The 5,517-nt window shown below is 52.2% G+C and overlaps 1 long non-coding RNA gene across 1 annotated transcript; it reads right to left on the minus strand.

Annotated features, from left to right (window-relative positions):
• Positions 1–3,163: 3,163 nt before the first annotated feature.
• On the minus strand, positions 3,164–4,327 carry LOC121026432 (uncharacterized). The gene is made up of 2 exons (XR_005788358.1): positions 4,287–4,327; positions 3,164–3,828 (listed from the first exon to the last, which is right to left on the minus strand). It is a non-coding gene; the product is annotated as an uncharacterized LOC121026432 (long non-coding RNA).
• Positions 4,328–5,517: the final 1,190 nt, after the last annotated feature.

Raw genomic sequence — 5,517 nt, forward strand, 5'->3', positions numbered from 1 at the left:
GGTTTTGAGTCGGCTGTCTGTCCTTTCCCAAGACAGACTTCTGAGCTTCCACCTGTATTTGTTCTCTCTCTTCGGTGGTGAAGAGAACCTGCAAGAGCTGCTGACATTCATCTCAAGTAGGCTGGTGGGTAAAGAGAACAGTATCTAAAAGCCCAATTAAATCTTTAGGGTTATCAGAGAATTTTGCATTTTGAGTTCTCCAATTATAAATCACTGGTGGAGAACGGCCAATACAACATTGGTTGTTCTCCAGACTCGTTGGGAGGCCCCATGGCACGGAGGGGAAGGGCAGTAGAGTTGGCTGGCCCCATATTTGAGAGTGGGGCCGCCCGGTGGGTCCGTCCACGTGTCCCTGCTGCTGGCCCGCGCACAGGAATTCCTTCATCAGGGAGGGGTGGTGCCCCTCCTGCAGCCCCTGGTGTTTCCAATGGAGGGGCGGAAGAGGGGGGGGAGCCTGGTAGGGCAGCGGATGAATCAGGTCCTCCGGAGAGGAATCCTGCAAGACCAGATAAAGGGGCGTTTTGGCCTTTGTGTCAGTCTCCTCCTCGGCTTTCCGCAGGGTGAGAATCTTGGTAGGTCCTGCTTTGGGGGCTAAGAATTGTGTTAGCCAAGAAGGGGGGTTTTCGATCATGTCCTGCCAGACCAGGATGTAGGGCACTGGGTCAAGGTGGCCGTCTGGTTTGTCCTTGAAGATTACAGCCTTGACCTGCAAAATAATAAGTAGGTGGAAAGTTCCTTCTCGGGGCCATCCCACGTCAAAGGTTGGCCATTCTGACATGCAGTAAGTCTGAAATTTCCCTTTTCTTATGTCTGTGCTCAAATTATGAGCCCTTTCCTTAACGTCCGAGAACTGGGAGAGCATAAGAGACAGGGGGGTGGTTTGGGTCTGCCCCATTTCAATCCACACCAAGACACAAACAGAGAGTAAAACAAAGGACTGGCTGTCTGTAATGGCAGCCGGCCCTCCTCACAGATAAGGACTTCGTCCTCCTGGTGGGGGCAAGGGATGTCTCCCAAGACCCCTGGTCGACGGCTCACCAGCGCGTCCACTTAAGCCAATGCTGACCCAAAGACAGTTTGGAATTTCTACAGGTAGAGATACAGTATAGAGCTCTCAGAAAATATGCGCGCAAAAGGTAGAAGAAGTTGAGTGCACTCACCAGACATGGGACCCTCCGGATGGGGTCCTGGGGGGTCTCTCGAATCCCGGACGAGCCCCCAAATGTAATGCCCCCAATATCGATTCCGAGAGACCACCAAGGAGCCGATACCGATGCAAACGCATGAGGGTTTATTTGCAAGCTCAAGCTTGGGCCCAAGTATACCCGACACAGCAGAGCAGGGACTTGGACCCCTAGGTTAAGAGGCATAGCAGTTTTATAGGGGCCAGTGGCCAATGAGATTGTAACACACACAGAAAGTTGCATAGTCCTGTCAGTCCACACGCAGGTGGCCAATTGAATTACAATTTACCCTATAGTAACTGTTTGAACTAGCCTATCACTCTGGTCAGAATTAGCGCATGAGTTTGGCGGGCAAAAGGCGGGGTTTTCATTCTTTGGTGGCTGGGGGTTCCGTATTGACTAGGGTTGGAGAGTGTCTTAAGCAATAAGTAGGTCATGTGGGGGTTATACATGAGATGGTGGGTGTAGTACAAAATGGAGTTAGTCTTGCTCTGCTTGTCCAGGGGTAGGGGATTTTGTTAAATTCCTTGGGTCCCACATTCCCCCCCTTTTCCAGAGGATCCTATGCAGGACCCAGTCATGGGTTCTGGGTTTCTGTCGAGAGAGTCAGTGGTTGGTATTGTTGCCTGAGTACCATGAGTTGAACTGTATTGACTCGGTCCCTGACAAAAGCCACTAGTCTATTGATGAGGCAGGGCCCAAAGGTCAGAAGGAGGAGAAGGATGATCAGGGGACTGGCTAGGGAGGACAATAAGGTAGTCAGCCAGGGGGAATGATTGAACCATGATTCAAACCATCCCTGTTGCTGCTCTCTCTCTCGTTTTCGCTTGGCTAATCCTTCCCTTACTTTAGCCATTGATTCTCGTACTATCCCTGAGTGGTCAGTGTAGAAACAGCACTCTTCGTTCAGGGCAGCGCAGACTCCCCCTTGTTGTAGAAAAACTAGGTCTAATCCCCTCCTATTTTGGAGCACCAGTTCAGACAAAGACGTTAGGGATTCTTGGAGGTGGGAAATGGAGGTTTCTTTGCGTTCTAGGTCTATATCGATGGCAGCTCTAAGGCTACTGTAGTGGGAGGCCTGGGTGGCTAGTGAGGCAATACCCGTCCCTGCGCCAGCCAATCCAATTCCCAGTAGGGAGGCGATGGTGATAGCGGAGATGGGCTCCCTTTTATTTCACTTGTGGGTATCTGCACCCTTCCACTGAAGTACCTGCTCATCTGAATGGTAGATGATTCTAGGGAGTAGCTGAGCCAGCACACAGAAGCTCCCAGTTCTGTTTATAACCTGACCATGAGCACTGGGAGTTAAACCCTCGGAATAAGCCCACCAACTGTCTTGGGGGGGTAGATAATACCCTGTATTATTTATAGGCTGTGTAACGTTGCACAGCGCCTTGTGGTGGCGTGGAGGAGTGCCTATACAGGGTCCCTGACCTAACACGGACTGCAAGGTAAGGCCTTTACCAGGCTTTCGGTTCCACCTGCAAGCATTAGGGTCCGTGGTCGTGTTATATTGACCCATTATTGCTATACCCTCATAGAAGGGGGGGGGCGGACGTCATTGCACAGCCAGCAGGATCAGGTAAGATTGGGCTTACTTGCGTTGAGGAATTTGTAAGCCTTGGACATCAGGGCGCAAAGAGGGTGCTGAGAAGGGTCGAGGGGGAGGAGAGGGGAGAGGAGAGTCGGAACTGGGGTGCCCCCACCGGAGGTGTTGTGGGCAAGATTCAGAGGGGGTGCTGCGGGTGTTGCCTGAGGTTGAGGAGGCACTAGCACAGTGTTGGGACCTATCCCTTGGGTCTGACCTTTCGGCTCCTCTAGTTGTCTGATCATGAATAGGACTCCGTTATCATACCCGCTTTGGTGAAGCCAGAGTCCCCACAGAAGTCCTACCCCCCAATTTGTTTCTTGTTTCCCGGTCTCCGTGAAGGAAATGGTGACTGAATTACAGTAAGGGCGTTCTGAGCATGAGGGGCGCGTAGTATTCAGTTGGATTTTTATGAGGCCGGATGGGTTTTGTGACAGCCAATTGCATGTCCCAGTTTGTTCACAACCCCATGTTTTGCAGAAGTAGTCCGTCCAGCCACCGCATTTGGAGGCCTTATTATGGTCAGACTGAGAGAGGGCCGGACACACGTAAAAACAGGTATCTCGGAGGGCCATCTCCGCCCTCTCGGTGCCACATCCCGGTATTCCTATTCTGCCTTGGTGCCAGGGGTCCTGACTGAATAGTTCACACAAGTCGATAGTCAGGTTAGGCCACCAGGTCCCTCTAGGGTGTAGCTCTGACAGCTGGGTTACTACCTGATTAGAGCTTGGGGTGATGATTTGCCAGGTTAGATTAAATGGTTTGGGGTTGGGTTTAGCCGCGAGGGGATACAGCTCAAGTAATATTAGCGGGGTAAGTGGGAACGACGCAGCCTTAGCTTTAAGGGATTGTCCTTGTTGGGCTGACTCTTCCATTCTGGAACAAAGTCCTTGAGGACGGCGTGTGGATCAGCTGGCCGGACATGGGTGTAGTGGACCCAAGGAGTTATTCTGTGGACCTTGAGAGCGGTGGGCGTGGTCAGGATCACAATGTAGGGTCCTTTCCAGCGAGGTTGGAGTGTCTGCTGTTGGTGCCTCCGCACGTACACCCAATCGCCTGGTTGATACCGATGGGGGTCAGGGGGCAGCCCGGTCTCATAGAGGGGCCTTCAGCTTAGGCCACACCTGCTCATGGGCTCTTTGTAACATTTGGAGGGAGAAAAGAAGCTGTTGGTCATTGAACTCGGCAAGCACTTTGGGTTCAAGGCAGGAATGATAGGTGGGGGTATACCAAACATGATATCGTAGGGAGTCAGTCCCATCTTATATGGTGAGTCTCTCACCCTATACAGGGCAAAGGGGAGGAGAGTGACCCAGTCCCCGCCAGTCTCCAAGGCTAATTTAGTTAAGGTCTCCTTTAATGTCCTATTCATCCTCTCTACCTGACCTGAGCTCTGGGGTCTGTAAGCACAATGTAATTTCCAGTGTGCCCCCAGTATTTGTGCTACTCCCCGTGTTACCTTAGAAATGAACCCCAGTCCATTGTCGGATCTGATTCCGGCAGGAAATCCATACCTTGGCAGAATGTCCTCCAGCAGCTTTTTGGTCGACATTTGTGCTGTTTCGTGCTTGGTGGGGAAGGCCTCTGTCCACCCTGAAAAGGTATCTACGAAAACTAGCAGGTACTTGTACCCATACTTTCCAGGACTTACCTCAGTGAAATCTACTTCCCAGTATGCTCCTGGGCGGTCTCCCCTGAGTCGGGTTCCAGGGTTAGACCCATGGGTGGTGGCGTTGGTTAGCTGGCATGCGTGACAGCTTGCCACGATCTGCTCGATCTTTGCTCAAGAGTCCTTAATAATGATCTTAGCATGTCGTATGAGGTCTTCCATCTTTCTTGTTCCCATATGAGTACTCCAATGCACTTTGGATAGGACTCGTCGTCCTAGTTCCTCTGGCAGGATGATGCTGGAGTCTGCGGCCCTCCACCGGCCACGCAAGCATTGGGTCATAGGCAAGCGTTTAATCCGTTGTAAGTCAGTGCCAGTATAGTTGGGGGTGTCCGGCAGGGTCGGTGCCCCCGGATCGGGTAGCGTGGTTGTTAAAACCTGGGTCACCGAAAGGGCTGCCTCCTTTGCTTTTGAGTCGGCTAGCCGGTTTCCCCTGGCTACTGGTGTGTCTGCTTTTTGGTGTCCTGGACAATGGATGATAGCTAGCGCCTTGGGCAGCCAGAGGGCCCTTAGGAGCTCAAGAATCTCTGTTTTGTTTTTAATAGTCTTTCCCTCTGCTGTCAGAAGCCCTCTCTCTCTGTAAAGGGCTCCGTGGATATGAGCGGTGGCAAAGGCGTACCTGCTGTCGGTGTAAATGTTTATTCGTTTATCTTCTCCCATGGTTAGTGCCTCGGCCAGGGCGATCAGTTCTGCCCGTTGAGCCGATGTTCCGGCTGCCAATGGCTCTGCCCAGATGATCTCCGTCTCTGTGGTTACGGCTGCCCCCGCGTATCTGATTTCTTCTCGGCCAAAACTACTGCCGTCTGTATACCAGGTGGCGTCCGTGTTCGGCAGTGGCCGGTCCCGGAGATCAGCCCTGATTCCATGCACCTGTGCCAAAATCTCTTAACAGTTATGCAGAGGGGGGGTCCCAGTCTGGGTTAGGGAGTAGCGCTGCCAGATTCAGGGTTGTAGGTGGCTTGAATAAAATTCTGGTGGGGTTTAGCAGTAGGCTCTGATAATGGGTCAGATGAGCATTGCTGATCCAGCGGTCTGGGGGCTGTTTGAGTACCCCTTCAATAGCATGTGGGGTGGTA

This window comes from Herpailurus yagouaroundi, unplaced genomic scaffold (assembly GCF_014898765.1).
Source record: "Herpailurus yagouaroundi ecotype Mexico unplaced genomic scaffold, PumYag 98769, whole genome shotgun sequence".
In the NCBI taxonomy this organism is placed as follows: Eukaryota; Metazoa; Chordata; class Mammalia; order Carnivora; family Felidae; genus Herpailurus; species Herpailurus yagouaroundi.